This window comes from Vipera berus, assembly GCF_964194415.1.
Source record: "Vipera berus genome assembly, chromosome: 1".
NCBI classification, from domain to species: Eukaryota; Metazoa; Chordata; class Lepidosauria; order Squamata; family Viperidae; genus Vipera; species Vipera berus.
Window position 1 is genome coordinate 31272115 of NC_138202.1, and position 19591 is coordinate 31291705.

Below are 19591 nucleotides of genomic sequence, written 5' to 3' on the forward strand. Positions count from 1 at the left end.
ACAATATACCCAATAAAGAATGCTCAGCAGCTTCGGTGAACTATCAATCTCAAGTTCCTTTGTGAGAAGCCATAAACATGTGGGGATATACATTGACATTGATTATATGGCAGAAGAGTAGAATACAAGCACAATAAATCAACATTTTAGTTTTGCCCTAGGCCTCAAAAAACCTCTGGGTGGTTCTGACAAAAGGATGTTTACAAAGGATTTCACTACTTCATTCAGTTAGTGTGAGTCACCTTGTCCCAACTCATGAGTAATAAACCTATATCAACTCAGAAGAAAGGAAGAAAACATAAAAAGATCAGCCAGATGTCCAGCTCTTGTTTTATGTAACTAAAGCAGCATGTAACTCTCTCAGTGTAACTGAAACTTCCTAATCAAATATACAAAACACCTCTTATGTCCCATTCAGCAGCTGTGCCTTAATGGTGTTTGCAGGCTATAAAATTCCAACTGGGTGGACAATGCCAGATAACCTCAACCCTAGTTTCCATATTATAAGACAAAAACCTTCAAAGGTGCTGGTGACCTAAAAAGTTGCCTTTGGAAGCCCCGTGTCCTACTTTTTTTTGCCAGCAGCTGGCATTCAGCTCTATACTGATCTGAATATGGAGTTTTATACAGTCATGCAATGAATTCATTGATGGTCTGGTCTTCAGGAATTTGTCTAGTCCTCCCACAAACCATCTGAATTAAACTTATGGCAGTAGCACTGAATTATATAAGTTAATTATGCTTTGTGTCAATAAATGCATTATTTTGTTATTTGTTATACTTTTTATGGGAGCAAGCATGCTCTTTTTGTTGAAATATGATGTCTAAACTTTAACTGCAGCATTGAAGGAATTTACCAGCATCAAATTTTTGTTGGTTTTAAACTGTACTTGGCAAAAAAATATGTTTTGGGAAGGAGGAAGAGAAGGAAGAAAGGAGAACACTTTCTCCTGTATGTCCAACCAATCATGTGCTGAATGTTGTTTAGACTTATAGTTTAACACAACTTGTTATTTAGGTACAGTAGCATCAAAAACCAAATAAGTTTCAACTCTTTTCCTTTTTTTTCTTTTCAGTTGCTCCATCAAACCATTGTTAATACAAATCCTGATTTACAAACACACTTCAAACCATGTTCTCATATTCTGAGGCAGCAACTGGTCACAACTCTCAGTTTGACCATTAGACAGGGCACTTTTATGTTTCCACAATTAGATATGGTGGCTGACCTGCCTTCCCAGCTGTCCTAGGTTTCAGAACAAGCTTTCCTCCCAGCAATTTTCAAAACAGGATCTTCCACAAAATGTCCAGATGATCTTTTGTCTAATTTTAATTAGACAAACATTATGGCAATGTTTTTCAAATTTGGCAACTTGAAGAGGTGTGGACTTCAATTCCCAGAATTCCCTAGCCACATGCTAGCTGGGAAATTCTCGGAGACAATATAGGTACAGAAGCAATCTTCCACACTTTCAATTCGGAGCAAATAGAATTCAAAAATATAGAGATTCTAATAAGGGAAGTAATATTTACATATGATTTAGTAATAGGAGCAACAGCCATCGCCAGACTTTGCTCAACAAAAACAAAGTCTAGGAAAATGCATGGGAAATCAGCAATATGAATTGGGAATTTTAAAAGGTAGCAGTAAATAGTCCTTGGCATGTTAAAGTTGTTGGCTTGTAAAAGTTATCGATGAATAGATAAACCAAAAGGATATAAACTTCCACACCTATTTTTTTAAAACAGGATTTATATTTGCTGTGAAACTTTTTAAAACTTAGGTATATCTGTTTCCTCTGTGTGCTGTAGAATTGTGTGTATTCAGTTAGAAAAAAAATGAGTCATGACATTAGTATCTTCTGTACAACATACTATATCCAAAGATGCAGAAATGTAAAAGAAACAATTTTCCATTATCACAGCACAATCTCACAATGGGGGCTATCATGACCCTGCTCTCTGTCACTGTTTACTTGAACATCTGCCATTAACTCATTAAAGTAGTAATAGGTTCTATCCCCCCATCTCTAATCTGACTGAATCACTTTATCTTTTACTCTTTAATTTGACTGTTAATTTTTTTCCATAATGTTACAGAAGTTCTCAAATATCTCATCCTGCAACCATTTAATTTGTTTTGTCTTGAATTTATCTAGAATGAAGTTTTTTAGAATGATGTAACCCTAGACATGTTGCAATCTTATGGGGAATGGAAAAGAATAGACTTAACTGATTAGATTTGAATTGACAGAAGAACTTTAGCCTGAAATTTGTGATATTGTTAAAGAAGAAGCAAACCAATGGACAAAGAACTTTGGACATAATATAGAATTAGAAAATTGGCAAAGATTATGGGAAAGAAATGCTAAATTAATGAAAGCAGTGGCTTACAAAGAAAACTTATACAAAATGTTTTACAGATGGCATCTAACATCAGTGAGATTAGCAAAAATGTTTAAAAATACATCAAAGAAGTATTGGAAATGTAAGCAAAAACCAGGTACTTATTATCATATCTGGTGGACATGCCCTGAAGCTAAAAGATTTTGGTCAAAAATACACATATGGTTGAAAAAAATTACTAAAAACGTATAGATTTCAAGCCAGAACTGTTTCTGTTAGGCATAATAGGAGGAAACTATGAGAAAGATTGTATATATTTAATTTTACATGTATTAACTGCAGCAAGAAGAAGAATTAATTAAGAAAATTTTAGATTGTGCAGAAATGAACAGATTGACATTAAAGATAAAAGAGAAAGAAGACTCAGTGTACTTTAGAACATGGGACAATTTTTACCAATGGCTAGAAAAGCGAGTTAGAGAGAAAGGAACACGATCTGTACTATGTAACATTGAATATATACTAGTAAGAAGACTATTGAGCGATTAACTAATATATTGATTATGATAATATAGGAATTAACTCTTACTTGTTTTTTTAAATACATGAACCCAGACAATATGCTATTTGCTAAATATTAAGAATGTTATTTAAAAAAAACCCAACACTAACACTAACACTAACCCTACAGAAATTAATAAAATATGTACCAAAAAAGAAGAAGAAAACCAAAATATCCTAAATCACGGGTGTCAAATTTGATCGCATCATGTGACTTATTGTGATGTATCATGGTGTTTTTTGCCTTTGGATCTGGGGTGGGCATGGCCTGCACGTGATGCATCTGGCCTGTGGGCTGCCAGTTTGACATCCCTGTCCTAAATATATATATAGAAAATGAAATGGCTCTCTCATGAGGCACCAAAATAACTGACCACTGTCTGAATGAAGTAAAACCAGACAGAAGTACTAAAAATGAAATTAAATATTAAATATGGTGGACATACAATGCAAAAGCAAGAATCACCTGATTCTTGGAAAAATAAGAGCAACTGAAAAAGAGGCAATTGGACAACAACATGGCAAGCTAGCTTTACTGATGATACAGGCAAGAGGTTACAAGAACTCAGAGAATCAATTAGCAACAGACATTCCTGGAGAGATGATGTCATTGGGATATGAGGAGTCTGAAGTGACAGAATGATTAAGCAACCACTTTTGAATATGATGAAAAAATATCCCAGAAGATGGCAAATAACAAATTGTTTCTGTAATGCTAACAACAAAACTTCATAGGTTCAGTCATGAGGAGAGCTTCTTCATCTTTAACCCAACACAGATCCTTTAGGCAGGGTTTCATGTTTCTGAAAGATAATCACCTGATGTTTGACTATTACTTGGTCACCAGTAATTTTTGAGCCTTTTTTTGCACACAGATAAATTCCAAAATTATTATTATTTTTCTTCTAATCTCCATTCATTATAACCCTAAAGACAGGGTCACTCAGCAAAAGGCCTCCATAAATATTGTCAGAAAATATTTAGTTTTCTATTAAGGCAACCATCTTTAAATACATCATGCATTTAGTTTTGCTCAGCTTAATGACAGCCTTGTATCAAGTCAGAACATAACCAGCTCTCTTAGTTTGCTTAAATATCTGAGGGAACACCTGCTGCCGGCATCAAGCTCCCTTCGTCCAGTGCGCTCCCACAGGGAGGGTCTTCTCAGGGTGCCACTGGTAAGAGATTGCCGGCGGACGACACCCAGGGATACAGCCTTCTCAGTGGGTGCGCCTGCCCTTTGGAACCAGCTGCCAGTGGAGCTGAGGACTGCCCCCGACCTCCGTTCATTCCGCCGGGACCTGAAGACCTGGCTCTTCAAGCTCTCTGGCCCAGGCTGAGAATTTTAATTTTAGTTTTAATTTTAATTTTAATTTTAACTGGGGTTTTACTTATGCAGGGACGAATATAATTTTTTTTATCTCTTTTTAACTTTTGTATCTTTGTTTTTAATCACCCTGTAAACCGCCCTGAGTCCTTCGGGAAAGGGCGGTATATAAATGTAATAAAATAAATAAATAAATAAAATTCCATAACAACTGCAGATCTGGGAAGGGGAAGCGTTGATATGGAGATAATTTCTGAAGGACAGAAAGTTCATGTCCTAGATTCAAGCCCTGTCTGATGCAATCAGTCAACAAGATTGCATCCAGGTAAATACTTTTATTTGACTCAGCATGAGTTCCCTTCTATTCTTATCCATTCTGCAAGTATTTTTTTCTTGTCAGGCAGATCATTTTCCCTTTCCCTTTTGTCAGAGTACAAATTTACAAAGCTTGTTTGCATGCTCCGTGCTGGATTTTAATCAAGTTCACAGTGAAAGGAGATAATTGTTGAAGAAGAAAAAAAACCCTCACAATTACTTTGCAGCTGACTTCATCACAAAAAAGAGCTTTCCCCAATGACAGATGGTTGGTAGCACTTCTCTGTCCACAGCCATCAGTGAGGCTGAATTAATCACAAGAAAGTGTGTATACACTACCATCTTTGATTTGGGACGTCTCTTGTCAACAATTATGTTTTATTCATCAGAGAAACTGGACCCTGCATTATTTTTTATTCAGTACAAGGATAGGAGAAAGGTGCACTTCATATGGACATTTTCTAGATGCTCTTCCAAGTTTACAGCCCAAGAAGGTAAAAGCAAAAATGTTTTGAGAAATACTATTTGACAGTTGAAAGTTACAGATTAATTTTTAAGAGAGGTCTGACTCAGAAGAGATTTACCAACTGAACTGATCAGAACAGCTGAATTTTTGTATAGCTGCAGCCACTGCTAACTGTAGCAGAATGATCAAGACAGCCTTGAATGGAGGCTATTTATAACTTGGAAAAATTCAGAAAAGATTTCTCTTGTAACTAGAGATAGGCAATTCTATCCAGTTTCATTCAGTTCTTAAAATTAAGTTTGCTTCATCCTGTTTTTAGATCTGTTTGCAACTGTTTTTAAGACTGTGAAAATCTGTATAAATTCTCATGCATATTTATGAATGCATTTTAATGCACCTTTCCTGATATACATGTTTATTACAACTTTAAATACACTTTTCCCTCATATACATTGAAGCGCAGTTGTTCAGTTACTGCATTATAACATTACATTGTGGAACATGATTTTTAACTATATTCTGGCTTGCTATGCTAATGGTTTTAAAAGTATGGATTAGGAATGTTCACCTTAAAATATAAATGTAATTAATATCTTTCTCTTTTTTAATTGTAAACATTATTTGAAGGACTTTCACCAAAAGATGGCCAGAATTGTCATGCTAAGTAGGGATTGCTGAAGGCCTTATCTGTTGGCTTTTGAAGGAAGAAGTTGTTAGTTAGGTCTAGAATAGCATTCACCCAATCTTAGTACTTAATACAGGTAGTCCTGGACTTACAACCACAACTGAGCCCAAAGTTTCTGTTGCTAAGTGAAACATTTGTTATGTGAGTTTTGCTCCATTTTATGGCCTTTCTTGCCACAGTTAAGTGAATTATTGCAGTTGTTAAGTGAATCTGGTTTCCCCATTGAGTTTGCTTGTCAGTAGGTCACAAAAGCTGATCACGTGATCATCCCAGGACACTGCAACCATCATAAATAAGAGCGAGTTGCCAACCATCTGAATTGTGATCATGTGACCATGGGGATGCTGCAATGGTCATTAGTATGAAAAACGGTCATAAGTCACTTTTTCGGTGGTGGTATAACTTTGAACGGTCATTAAATGAATTATTGTTTGTCCTCACACAACCACCATCAACAGTTCCAGCAGATGATTTGATTGTGCATTCAGGTACAGACAACCAGCATGACTTTCAAACTGCCTCCTCTAAGCCTTTGGGAAGATGCAACTGCTTCAGTGCTTCAGGGAGGATATTGTTAATGTCAGTGCACTTGGTGAAATGCTTCTTTGGATGTTTTGCACAGACCACTTTTATAGCAGATGAAGTTTCTGAGTTGTCTGTTAAGACAACCTCAAGCACCTCTCATTGCATTAGTCTAGTTTATATGCAGCATGTTCTTACTAGAGAAAACGGAGAATGTCTACAATGTGAAAGCCTACTGTTTTTGTTTGCTTGTTTGTTTAATTTATATCCCACCTTTATTATTTTTATAAAGAACTTGTCACGTTTCCGACGTATGAGCTTTTCAAGTGACTCTGAGGCATTGTTTACCTTAAAAGTCCTTTATTAGCCTAATACACCGGCAAATGCTTGCTCGAAGGAAGCTGGAATCTGAAATCTCCGCCCCCTTGCACAATATATTAAAACACAATTCTCCATCTTTCTAATTTTGTCATTAATCATTAATCATATTCTCCAATTAATTTAAAGAATCAGTTTCCCTTCCGTTAGAAAACCCGCCAAGCTCTTATCTTCTTTAATTTCAGATGGCCTTGAGGAACAATCTTCCTCTTTCCCCCTCCCAACCTTAATCCAATCTCTTAAAGCAATACACAAGTTTAACTTATGAAATGGCTACTTCTTCATCTCTTGTCAAGCAATAACATTCGATGTTAGCAGCGTTGACAGAACTCAAGGCAGAGAACATACCTAAAACTTCTTCCTTCTATTTCCCCCACAATTACAACAATTCTGTGAGGCAGATGGGCTGAGAGAGAGTGATTAGTCCAAGATTATCCAGCTGGTTGTCATGCCTAAGGGAGAACTAGAATTCACAGTTTCCTAGTTTCTAGTCTGGTGCTATAACCACTAGACCAAACTGTCTCTCTTTCCTGGTATATGCTGATATATACCTTTTATCATATAAGGTATTTATTCCTGTTCTGTTATATGCTGATGCAATGGGTGTACCTATTTAAGCTGACCATATTGACCACGGTCACTATTTGCATTCCTCCTGAAAGCTTGGGCATTTAAGATAAATTTCTTTGCCAAAGAAATATTGCTCACCCTTCCCACCTTTCTTTTACAGCCCATCTTTTGTTGTAGGATGTTTGCAGAAAGGAAATATTGGGTGGACAAAACAACTAAACCAGCTGATTGCATTACCTACCCATCCTCCACCATTCCTCTTTCCATAATCACTTGCAAACATATTCTTCTATTGTTGCAGGATTTGGGTATGGCTAGTCTAGAGAAAAGATGGACTAAGGGTGACATGATAGCAGTATTCCAGTATTTGAGGGGCTGCCACAAAGAAGAGGGGGTCAATTTTTTTTCCAAAGCACCAGTAGGAAAGATAAGGAAAAAAATGAATGGAAACTAACTGAGGAGTGAAGCAACATAGAATTGAGGAAAAACTTCTTAACAGTGAGGACAATTAATCAGTGAAACAGATTGCTGTCAGAAGTTGTGGGTGCTTCATCACTGGAGGTTTTTAAGAAGAGACTGGATAGCCACTTGTCTGAAATGGTTTAGGGTCTCCTGCTTGAGCAGGGGGTTGGACTAGAAGACCTCCAAGGTCCCTTTCAGCTCTAATTGATTGATCAATCAATTGATTGAAAAAACAATTATACATATTTGCTGCTGAATACTTAGTTCTTCCCCTTCATGGATTACTGCCTTGTCATGGCAAAGGGGCTTGCATAATTCAATGAAGCTATGAGCTATGCCATGCAGGGCCACCCAAGACAGACAGGTCATAGCAGAGAGTTCTGACAAAACATGATCCATTGGAGAAGTAAATGGCAACCCACTCCAGTATCTTTGCCATGAAAACCCTATGGACAGTACCAAAAGGCAAAACGATATTATTGTGTAGTGGGTTCTGGACCGCATGGAAGAAAACAGGCAGATGAGTACAGCAACAGCTCTTTATTGTGGGTAGGACTGTACTGAACAAAGGGGGTTACCTGTACCCCTTATATACCTTACCAGGTACGCTCTCGGCCAATCTGTTCATCTGAATCTCCCGCCGAAAGCTAACCAGCCAATACGGTAATGGTACAGTGCCACCTGGTGGTTTTGCTGAGCTGCTGCTTAAACCCCATACATAACACCCCTTCCCCCTTAAAAAAACAAACAATATATTTAATACAAAACAACATGCATATTTTCCTGCAGTAACAATGGTTAATGGCAAACCATGACTTGACTCTAGGCCTGCACCCCCCTCAAGAGTGTACATAGTCTGCAAGATAGGCAGGTGGCCTGTGAGCCCTGGATGCCTGCCTCAGAGTTTGCCATTCATCCGGGACAGCAGAGTCAGTGGTTGAGTCCTGGCTCAGTGAACATCCCAGGGTCAGCCCTTGCAAACACGCTGTCGTGATGGTCCTGGGCCTGTTGTTGTAAGGACCAGCTCACCTCCCATCCTGTTGTTTTTGGTTGTTGGGGTTGATCGATCTGTGACCTTTCAGGAACCCGCTTCCTGATTTGATCTATGTGTCATCTGATCTGACGGTCCCCCTCCATCCCTACAATGTAGGACAAAGGCCCAGTTCTGTCAACCACCACCCCCGGAATCCATGCATGTCCCGGCCCATAGTTCCGTGCCCAAACCAGGTCATTGGTGAGAAGTTCTCTAGAGGGCTTGGATTGCTCAGTCTCTGCAGCCACTCTGTCAGGGTGTAGCCTGTCCAATTTGGTGATGAGGCGCCTACCCCAACGAAGGTCCGCTGGGCTCTTTTCTCCATGGCTGTGCAAGGTGTGGAGTATTGAGCTAACAGGAATTGTGCCAACCTTTGATGCCAGTTGCCACTGATGATGTGCCTCAATGCATCCTTGTGGTGACCAAGTGGGAGGGGCCTGGCTGAGGGCTCTCATCAGCAAGATCTTCAACCCCCTCAGCAAGGTCTTCAACACCCCCCTCCTCCTCCTCTCAGTCGTCCGACCCAACTGCCGAACCCACAGGCTGACCCTGAATCAGAACACTTTGGTTGTTCGTACCATGCATTCTGCTAATCCGTTGGTCGACGGGTGGAAGGGCGCAGCTGTGACATGCCTAATCAAGTTGGCCCTGGTGAATGCCTGGAATTCAGCAGAGGTGAATTGAGGCCCATTGTCCGAGACCAATACATCAGGGAGGCCATGTGTGGCAAAGAGCCCCCTGAGCACTTGGATAGTTTTGGCCGTAGTCATGCTATTGACTGGTATCACTTCTAACCATTTGGAATGGCTGTCTACCACCACTAGGAACAGCTGTCCTTGGAAAGGACCAGCGTAATCAATGTGGACTCTGGACCGGAGGGGTGTGGCCTCCCATTTGTGTACAGGTGCATGGGGCATCTCTGGTCTGGACCTTTGGCAGTCTTGTAAGCCGCCCTGAGTCTTCGGAGAAGGGCGGGATATAAATGGAATTAAAATAAATAAATAAATAATAAATAGCAACTATTAACCTGTTCCTCTATGGCCTTATCTAAACCTGGCCACCACATGTAGCTCCTAGCTAATGCTTTCATCCTGACTATTCCCGGGTGTCCTTCGTGTAGTGACTTTATGACTTTGTTTCTCAGTGTCTTGGGAATAATGACCCTACTTCCCCACAAAAGGCATCCTTTGTGAGCAGACAGTTCGTGTCTTCTATTGAAGTAAGCCTGGAATTCTGGGCCTGGACTCTTTTCTTGCCACCCCGTGACTACCCAAGACTGAACTCTGGTCAGGATTCTGTCTGCTGTTGTTTCAGCGGCTATGTCTTTTGCCTGTAAGGGGCACTCGGGTAGGTCCTGGATGGTCAGTATTTGGGCTGCAGGTGCCGGATCAGGTTCTGAATTTGCTAAGGGTAACCTGCTTAACCTGTCTGCGTGGCCCATATCTTTACCTGGTTTGTGAACCAGTTTGTATGTGTATGCAGATAGGAATATGGACCATCTGAGCATCCTAGGTGACAGAATTTGAGGGGTTTGTTTGTCTGTTGTGAACAACCCCAATAAAAGCTTATGATCCGTGAATATGGTGAAATCTCTGCCATAGAGGTAGTCATGGAATTTTTTGACCCCGGCCACTATAGCCAGGGCTTCCTTGTCAATCTGGGCGTAATTCCTTTCTGCCCCTGACAACGTACGGGAGTAGTATGCACTGGGCACCATTCTCCATTCTCCTCTAAGTGGCTCAGTACTGCGCCCACTCCATAGGGAGATGCATCGCAAGCGATGCAAATGGGCTTTGACTCTATGAAGTGGGTGACAGAGGAATTACTAGATAGAAGTTCCTTTAGGTTTTTAAATCTCTTGTCGTGGACCTTGGTACAGTTCCATACAGCTTGCTTGTCTAGGAGCCTGTGCAGAGGCTCAGCTATGGCTGCCTTGTGTGGGAGGAATGAATGGTAAAAATTCAGGAGCCCCAGGAATGCTTGTTTTTTGGGGTAGGGGCCATTTTGATTGCCCTTACCTTGGATTCTGCAGGGTGGATTCCCTTGGCATCAATCCTGAACCCTAGGAATTCTGTGGATGCCACCCCAATGCTACACTTGTCTTTTTTGAGTTTGAGCCCTGCAGAGTGGAACCTACTTAAAACAGCCTGCAGTCTCTCAGCCAATACCTCCTCAGAGCTTCCAGCGATGAGGAAATCATCAAAGTAAGGGCACACTCCTGGAATGCCCTTCAGAGTCTTCTCCATCACCTCCTGAAAGATTCCTGGAGCTACAGAGACACCAAACTGCAAACGGTTAAATCTGAAAGCTCCTCTGTGCATTAGTATGGTTTGAGCATCTGCTGTCTCCCTGGTAACTGGGAGCTGCTGGTATGCCTGAGCGAGATCCAGCTTCGCAAAGATGGCGCCGCCTGTTCTGTACCAGCCTGCTACCGGCCTTGCAGAAAGGCAACCCCTGTACAAACGGCAGAGGCTAGAATACGTCTGCCAAATTTATTACACAAACAAACAACAAAACATGAAACAAGATACCGGAGCTTTGATCCTCTATCGGAGCGGTTGCTTTCAGCAAACCAGCCCTCCCCCAAACACTCCCTTTATAAGAGTTCAGGGCGTGGCCTCTCTTTGCCTCCTTCCGAGAAGTCCCACAGCCTTTCTCTGCTTGCTCCTACTTGACTGCCTCCTGCGTCGGGCGTCCTTGAACAGGGCCAGCTGTGGGTCATCTTCATCCACACTGTCGGGCTCACACAGCTGGGTCTCCACCAAGTAAGAGGGGCCTGGCTGGGGGCTCTGCGGAGCCTCCAAGCCATCATCAGCAAGTTCTTCTTCAACACCCCCCTCCTCCCCCTCATCTGAGTCATCCGAGTCATCCGACCCAACTGCCAAACCCACAGGCTGACCCTGAATCACAACACCGCCCTGGAAAGAAGCGAGAATGTGGCTGACCGTCGGAACCGGGTAAGTGTGCGGATTAAGGGCCCAGTTCACCAAGCACTTATAGTCAGCACAGATCCTCACCTCCCCATTAGCCTTTAGTGGGGTAACTATAGGGGTCTCCCACTCTCCCCTTTCTACTGGCTCTAACACCCCTTGCTCCACTAGCCTATCTAATTTGTTCTCAATTTTGTGTTTGAGAGCGAAGGGGACACTCCGGGGTTTAATTCTAATGGGCATGATGTTGGGGTTCAGTTTGAATTTAATGGGTGGCCCGGTGTACCTGCCTAACTTGCCATCGAATACGTCTGCAAACATTTTGCAGACGGATTCGAGGCTCTTGGCCTGGGTGCTATGGATCCCTGAGATCCCTATGCCCAGAGCCCCAAACCAGTCCAGCCCCACTAGGCTAGTCCTCCGGCCTTCGACTACTAGGACATCCAAGTGCCCACAGAACTCCATGAACCCCACCAACAGGGTGGCCTCCCCCTTAATTTTAACAGGTGCATTTTGAAAATCAGTTAGATTGGTAGGTCTTAATTTTGCCCACTGCTTGCTCCGGCCACACACAAGTTTAAACCTCTCGTAAGAAATTATAGAGACGGCGGAACCAGAGTCGAGCTCCATCTTGCAAGGCACACCTTGCAAAAGGACCTCTAATTTGATTTGCGGGGTGAGCAGCCAATGGACCCCAGTGTGGGATATGGCTCTCAGACTCACGAAGGCATTGGAGGTGGTGACTAGGGGTTTCCTGGTACCTTTCGCCAATGCATCCTCATCCCGGGAACGACTCCAACAGACCACTGCAATGTCCAGAACCTCTTGCAGGCTCATTGTAGGCTTCACGAGCAATTTCTGTCACAGCCGCTGCTTGCTTAGACCGAAAACGATCCGGTCACAAAGCCTATCCTCTAAATCGGGAAACTTACAGAGACGGGCGGCCTGTCGCATGGCTGCTATAAAGTCGGCCATTGGTTCTCCGGGTAACTGGATCCACTGGACGAACCAGAACCGCCAGAACATTTCGGACCTCCGAGGCATGAAATGCTTGTTTAGTTTGGCCGTGAGATCGCTATAGGAAACAGTTCCAATAGCTGTCAGTGAGCACAACCCGACGGCTATATCGTAAATGGCAGGCCCACTGATGAACAGCAGGGCTGCCACTTTAAAATGGTCTTTGATGATCTGGTTGACCAGCAGGTATCCCTCGACCTGGCCCAGATACGATTCCCAGCGTTCCGGATGGCTGACATCAAATTCGCTGATCTGACCGAGTTTTGCCATGCTGTGTCCGGTCCTGTGGATGCTGCTTCAGTAGAAGGGAATCGGAGAAAGATACTCTTTCCTCCGTTCCTAGTGACTTCAGCTAGTGATTTCAGCTAGTGATTTCAGCTCTGAGAGAAGCAGCATCCCACCTTCGTCGCCACTATTGTGTAGTAGGTTCTGGACCGCATGGAAGAAAACAGGCAGATGAGTACAGCAACAGCTCTTTATTGTGGGTAGGACTGTACTGAACAAAGGGGGTTACCTGTACCCCTTATATATCTTGCCAGGTACGCTCTCGGCCAATCCGTTCATCTGAATCTCCCGCCGAAAGCTAACCAGCCAATACGGTAACAGTACAGCGCCACCTGGTGGTTTTTGCTGAGCTGCTGCTTAAACCCCATACATAACAGATATGATGCTGGAAGATGAGCCCCTCAGGTCGGAAGGCATCCAATATGCTACTGGGGAAGAGCAGAGGGCTAGTACTCGTAGCGCCAGAAAGAATGAAGCGACTGGGCCAAAGCTGAAAGGACGTTCAGCTGTGGATGTGTCTGGTGGTGAAAGGAAAGTCCAATGCTGTAAAGATTTTTTCTCCATAGGAACTTGGAATGTAAGATCCATGAATCAAGGAAAGCTGGACATGGTCAAACAAGAGATGACAAGACTGAACATCGACATCTTAGGTATCAGCAAACTAAAATGGACAGGAATGGGTGAATTTAATTCAAATGACCATCAGGTATACTACTGTGGGCAAGAATCCCTCAGAAGAAATGGAGTAGCCTTCATAGTCAATAAAAGAATAGGAAAAGCAATACTGGGATACAATCCTCAAAATGACAGAATGATCTCAGTTCGAATCCAAGGCAAACCATTCAATATCACAGTAGTCCAAGTCTATGCCCCAACCACCAGTGCTGAAGAGGATAAAATTGACCAGTTCTATGAAGCCCTACAGCACCTTATAGAACTAACACTAAAAAATGATGTCCTTATCATCATGGGGGATTGGAATGCTAAAGTAGGAAGCCAAAAGATAACTGGAATAACAGGCAAGTTTGGCCTTGAAGTACAAAATGAAGCAGGGCACAGGCTGATAGAATTTTGTGAAGAGAATACGATGGTCATAGCAAACACTTTTTTCCAACAACCCAAGAGACGGCCCTACACATGGACATCGCCAGACGGTCAACACAGAAATCAGATTGACTATATGCTCTGCAGCCAAAGATGGAGAAGCTCTATACAGTCAGTAAAAACAAGACCAGGAGCTGACTGTGGCTCAGACCATGAGCTTCTCAGTTTAGGCTTAAACTGAAGAAAGTAGGGAAAAGCACTAGGCCACTCAGGTATGAATTAAATCATATCCCTGTTGAATATACAGTAGAGGTGACAAATAGATTTAAGGAATTAGATCTGATAGACAGAGTGCCTGAAGAACTATGGACAGAGGTTTGCAACATTGTACAAGAGGTAGCAACTAAAACCATCCCAAAGAAAAAGAAATGCAAGAAAGCATAATGGCTGTCTGAAGAAGCTTTGCAAATAGCTGAGGAAAGGAGGGAAGCAAAAGGCAAGGGAGAAAAAGAAAAATACGCCCAATTGAATGCAGAATTCCAGAGAATAGCTAGAAGAGATAAGAATGCCTTCTTAAATGAACAGTGCAAAGAAATAGAAGAAAACAATAGAATAGGGAGGACCAGACATCTCTTCAAGAAAATTGGAGAGATGAAGGGAACGTTTAATGCAAAAATGGGCATGATAAAGGACCAAAATGGCAGGGACCTAACAGAGGCAGAAGAGATTAAGAAGAGGTGGCAAAATTACACAGAAGAATTATACAAGAATGAGCTTAACGTCCCTGATAATCACAATGAGGTGGTCACTGACCTCGAGCCAGACATCCTGTATACTGTATACTGTCGCCCTGCCTATTTAACTTATATGCAGAGCACATCATGAGCAAGGCAGGGCTAGATGAATCAAAAGTTGGAATTAAGATTGCTGGAAGAAATATCAACAACCTAAGATATGCAGATGATACCACTCTAATGGCAGAAAGTGAAGAACAAAAGAGCCTCTTGTTGCGGGTGAAGAAGGAGAGTGCAAAACTTGGGTTGAAACTTAACATTAAGAAAACCAAGATCATGGCATCCGGCCCTCTCAATTCCTGGCAAATAGATGGGGAAGAAATGGAGGTAGTGACAGATTTTATTTTCCTGGGCTCCAAGATCACTGCAGATGGGGACTGCAGCCAAGAAATTAAAAGATGCTTGCTCCTCAGGAGGAAAGCCATGGCAAATCTAGACAGCACACTAAAAAGCAGAGACATCACCCTGTCAACAAAAGTGTGTATAGTCAAGGCTATGTTCTTCCCAGTTGCAATGTATGGCAGTGAAAGTTGGACCATAAAAAAGGCTGAGCACCAAAGAATTGAGGCCTTTGAACTATGGTGCTGGAGAAGACTCCTGCGAGTCCCTTGGACTGCAAGGCGATCAAACCGGTCAGTCCTAGAGGAGATCAACCCTGACTGCTCTTTAGAAGGCCAGATCCTGAAGCTAAAACTCAAATACTTTGGCCACCTAATGAGAAGGAAGGACTCACTGGAGAAGAGCCTAATGCTGGGAAAGATTGAGGGCAATAGAAGAAGGGGACGACAGAGAATGAGGTGGCTGGATGGAGTCACTGAAGCAGTAGGCGTCAGCTTAAATGGACTCCAGAAGATGGTAGAGGACAGGAAGGCCTGGAGGAATGTTGTCCATAGGGTCGCGATGGGTCGGACACGACTTCGCAGCTAACAACACTTAGTTCTTCCCATTTTCCTTTTTTTTTTATTGAAAAGTTTTAACATACAATTTTTCTTTAAAAACCCCCCTCCCCCTCCCTTCTCCCTCCCCCCCTACCTCCCCCCCCTCCCCCCTTCCCCCCCCCCGACTTCCCAGAGCTAAATACAAGGTATATATATAAAAAAACAATCATAAACAACCATATACTAACAACTATAAACTCTAAAATCCATCACTCTCTAGCGTATATAGGATAAAACAAACCTTAGTAATATTAGATATATATATAGAAACTAAAATAAAAAAAGAAAAAAAGAAAGAAGACTTATTCAAATGCTACATGAAACTTCTTAACCCTATACTTGTTCTGGATAAACTCAATCCATTTTCTCCATTCCATAATATAGCGTTCTTGCGAGTGATCTTTCAAATAGGCCGAAATCTTCGCCATCTCTGCCAGGTCGGAAACCTTTAAAGTCCACTCTTCTATGGTCGGCAGTTCCTCTTTCTTCCAATACTGACCTATCAAGAGTCTTGCTGCCGTGATTAAATTCAACATCAACTTGGTGTCCACAACTGTGGCATCTGTAGTTATTCCCAACAAAAAAAATTGCGGACAAAACTTTATCCTCTGTTTAAAAATCTTCTGCATGTTCCACCAGACTTTTATCCAAAAAGCCTTAACCTTTTTACAAGTCCACCATATGTGAAAATATGTCGCGTCTTCATCACCGCACCTCCAACATTTAGGCTGATAATTCGGATACATACTTGCAAGCTTTTTAGGATCTAAATGCCATCTATAAAACATTTTGTAAAAATTCTCTCTTAAATTTTGAGCTTGTGTAAATTTTACATTCCTCACCCAAATCTTTTCCCACGTGTCCATTGTGATGACTTCCTGGATATTTTGGGCCCATTTTATCATACAATCCTTAACAAGTTCTGTTTCTGAATCAATCTCTATCAACGCAAGATATATCCGTTTAATATGTGCTGGTCCCTGATTTCTAATTTGCTTTATCAAATTTTCATCAGTCATTGTAAAACCATTTTTCTGATCTTCTTTCCACCTGGCCCGTAGCTGAGTATATTGAAACCAATTTTGAACAATCTTCTCGTCTCGCAAGAGACTATATGGCTTCAAACACCAGACATTTCTTTCCAAGCTTAGGATCTCCTTATACGTAGTCACATCATGTTTGAAACCAGCATGTATATTTTCTATTGCGTGCTTTGGAATTGCCCACAGTGGTATCTTGCAATCTAACTTATGTCTATACTTCTTCCAAACTCTCAACAATGCTTGTCTTAAAATATGCACTCTAAACACATTGTCTACCTTCTTGTCATACAACAAATATGCATGCCAGCCAAACAACAAATCGTGGCCCTCAAGATTTAATAATCTCTCTTGTGTCAAATTAATCCAATCACTTATTCCTACTAATGCAGCAGCTTCATAATATAGTTTAAAATTGGGCATTTTAAGGCCACCTCTCTCACGAGTATCCTGCATAATCTTAAGTTTAACTCGTGGCTTTTTCCCTGCCCACACAAATTTATTGATACCTCGCTGCCATTCCTCCAAATTAGAATCTTTCTTAAGAATCGGTATCATTTGAAATAAAAATAAGAATTTAGGCAGGACATTCATTTTCACTGCTGCAATCCGTCCCAACAAAGACAATTGCAATTTTTCCCAACTCTCCAATTCTTTTTGAGTTTTCCCCCATAGTTTTTCATAATTATTTTTATATAACTTTGTATTAGAGGGCGACAAAAGCACCCCCAAATATTTAACCCTTTTAACAATCTCAAATCCAGTTAATCCTTCTAGGAGAGCCTTCTGCAAAGCTGTCATATTTTTGGCCAAAATTTTAGTTTTCTGTATATTAACTTTAAATCCAGAAACCTTTCCATATTGTGTTATTATCTCCATCAGGTCCACAACAGAGTTCTCTGGCTGGGTCACTGTAACAACCAAATCATCTGCGAATGCTCTCAATCTATAATCCTGATCTCTAATTTGTATCCCCTTAATTTTTTCCGAATTCCGTATTTTAACCAATAATATCTCCAATGTTAACACAAATAACAAGGGCGATAACGGACACCCTTGCCTTGTGCCCTTCTCAATATTACATGCTTCTGTCAGACTATTATTAACTATAATTCGGGCAGTTTGTTTTTGATATAATGCCCTAATTGGTTGTAAAAAATTTTCCCCAAAATCCATTTTTTCTAAAACTTTCAACAAAAATTTCCAATTCAATTGATCAAAAGCTTTTTCAGCATCTAGAAAAATTAGCGCCGCAGGGATCTGGTTGTTCCTTTCCAAAAACTCTAACACATCAACTATATGCCTCACATTATTTTTCATTTGCCTACCACTAATAAACCCCGTTTGGTCCCCATGAATCACCTGTTGCAGAACCCTCATCAGTCTATTAGCCAAAACCTTAGCAAATATCTTATAATCTGTATTTAAAAGCGATATCGGTCTATAATTTTTAACTTGAGTAGCATCTTGGTCTTCCTTCGGAATCAAGGAAATAAAAGCTGTTCTCCAAGACGGTGGCACCTTTCCCCCCCTCTGGATTGTCTGGAACAGTTCCTTTAACGGTTTTATCATCTCTGATTGTAAGTTTTTGTCGTAAGCCGCAGTCAAACCATCCGTACCTGGTGCTTTATCCACCTTCAAACCCTTAATTGCTGTAAAAATTTCTTCTTCTGTAATCAATTGATTAATCCCCTCTTTTTGTGCTTGCGTAAGAACCGGGATGCTAGCATTCTCCAAATATATATCAATATCTTTTTCATTAATCTTCTCCTTAGCATATAATTTAGAATAAAAATCCACAAAAGCATTCTTGATAAGGTCCTGTTGAAACACAACCCTTCCTTTATGCTCAATTTTGTCTATATTAGAAGCCCTTTGTTTTTTCCTCAGTCTATAAGCTAACCATCTACCTGGTTTGTTAGCATTGCAAAAGGTATTATGCCTGGCAAACTGCAAATTGGTTGCCACTTGGTCAGCCATTAATTTATCAAATTGTCCTCTTAACAGTTTAATAGCCTCCTTAGTCTTCACATCCTCTGAATTCAAAATCAAAGCCTTTTCTTTTTCCTTTATTTCATTCTCCAGATCTTTCCTCCTAGCTTCCACAGCACATCTATGTTTATTATTCATATATATCAACACCCCTCTCATGTAGGCCTTGCTAGCATCCCAAACCATATCCATAGAGGTACCCTTATTCATATTAATTTCAAAAAAATCCTTCATCCGCTGTTTGCATTCTTCCACATTTCTCTGATTTCTAAACAAATTCTCATTTACGCGCCACGAGCGCCTGTCTCTTTTCTCCTTATCAATCTCTAACCAAACTGGACTATGATCAGAGATAGTTCTTGCACAGATCTTCACCTTTTTAGTCCTCAAAAAAAAAATCATTAGTCAACAGAATAAAATCGATCCTAGAAAAAGATTGATGTCTGTCAGAATAAAAAGTATAATCCTTTTCCTGCAAATGTCTCTCATGCCAAATGTCTCGCAATTCCAAGTCATCCTTCATTTCAAAAAAAGATTTAGGCAATCTAGCATGACTTGGAATGCGCTTAAAAGCTCCAGCCTTGTCCATCTGTACATCCAAAACACCATTCCAGTCCCCCATAAAAATAAAAGATTTATAATCCAACTGGGTAAGCTTTGTGTGAAGTAAATTAAAAAAATCCGCTTGTTGTTGGTTAGGAGCATATAATCCAACTAAGAGCGTCTTTTTACCTTCTAGCAGCAGCTCTATCATAACGTATCTTCCATGCTTATCTGCTTCAATTAAGTCTGCTGTTAAGGCACTTTTAACGTAAACAACCACTCCATTTCTCTTATTCATTGCAGAAGCAACAAATTGCGTACCCAACCTTGAGTTCGATAAATA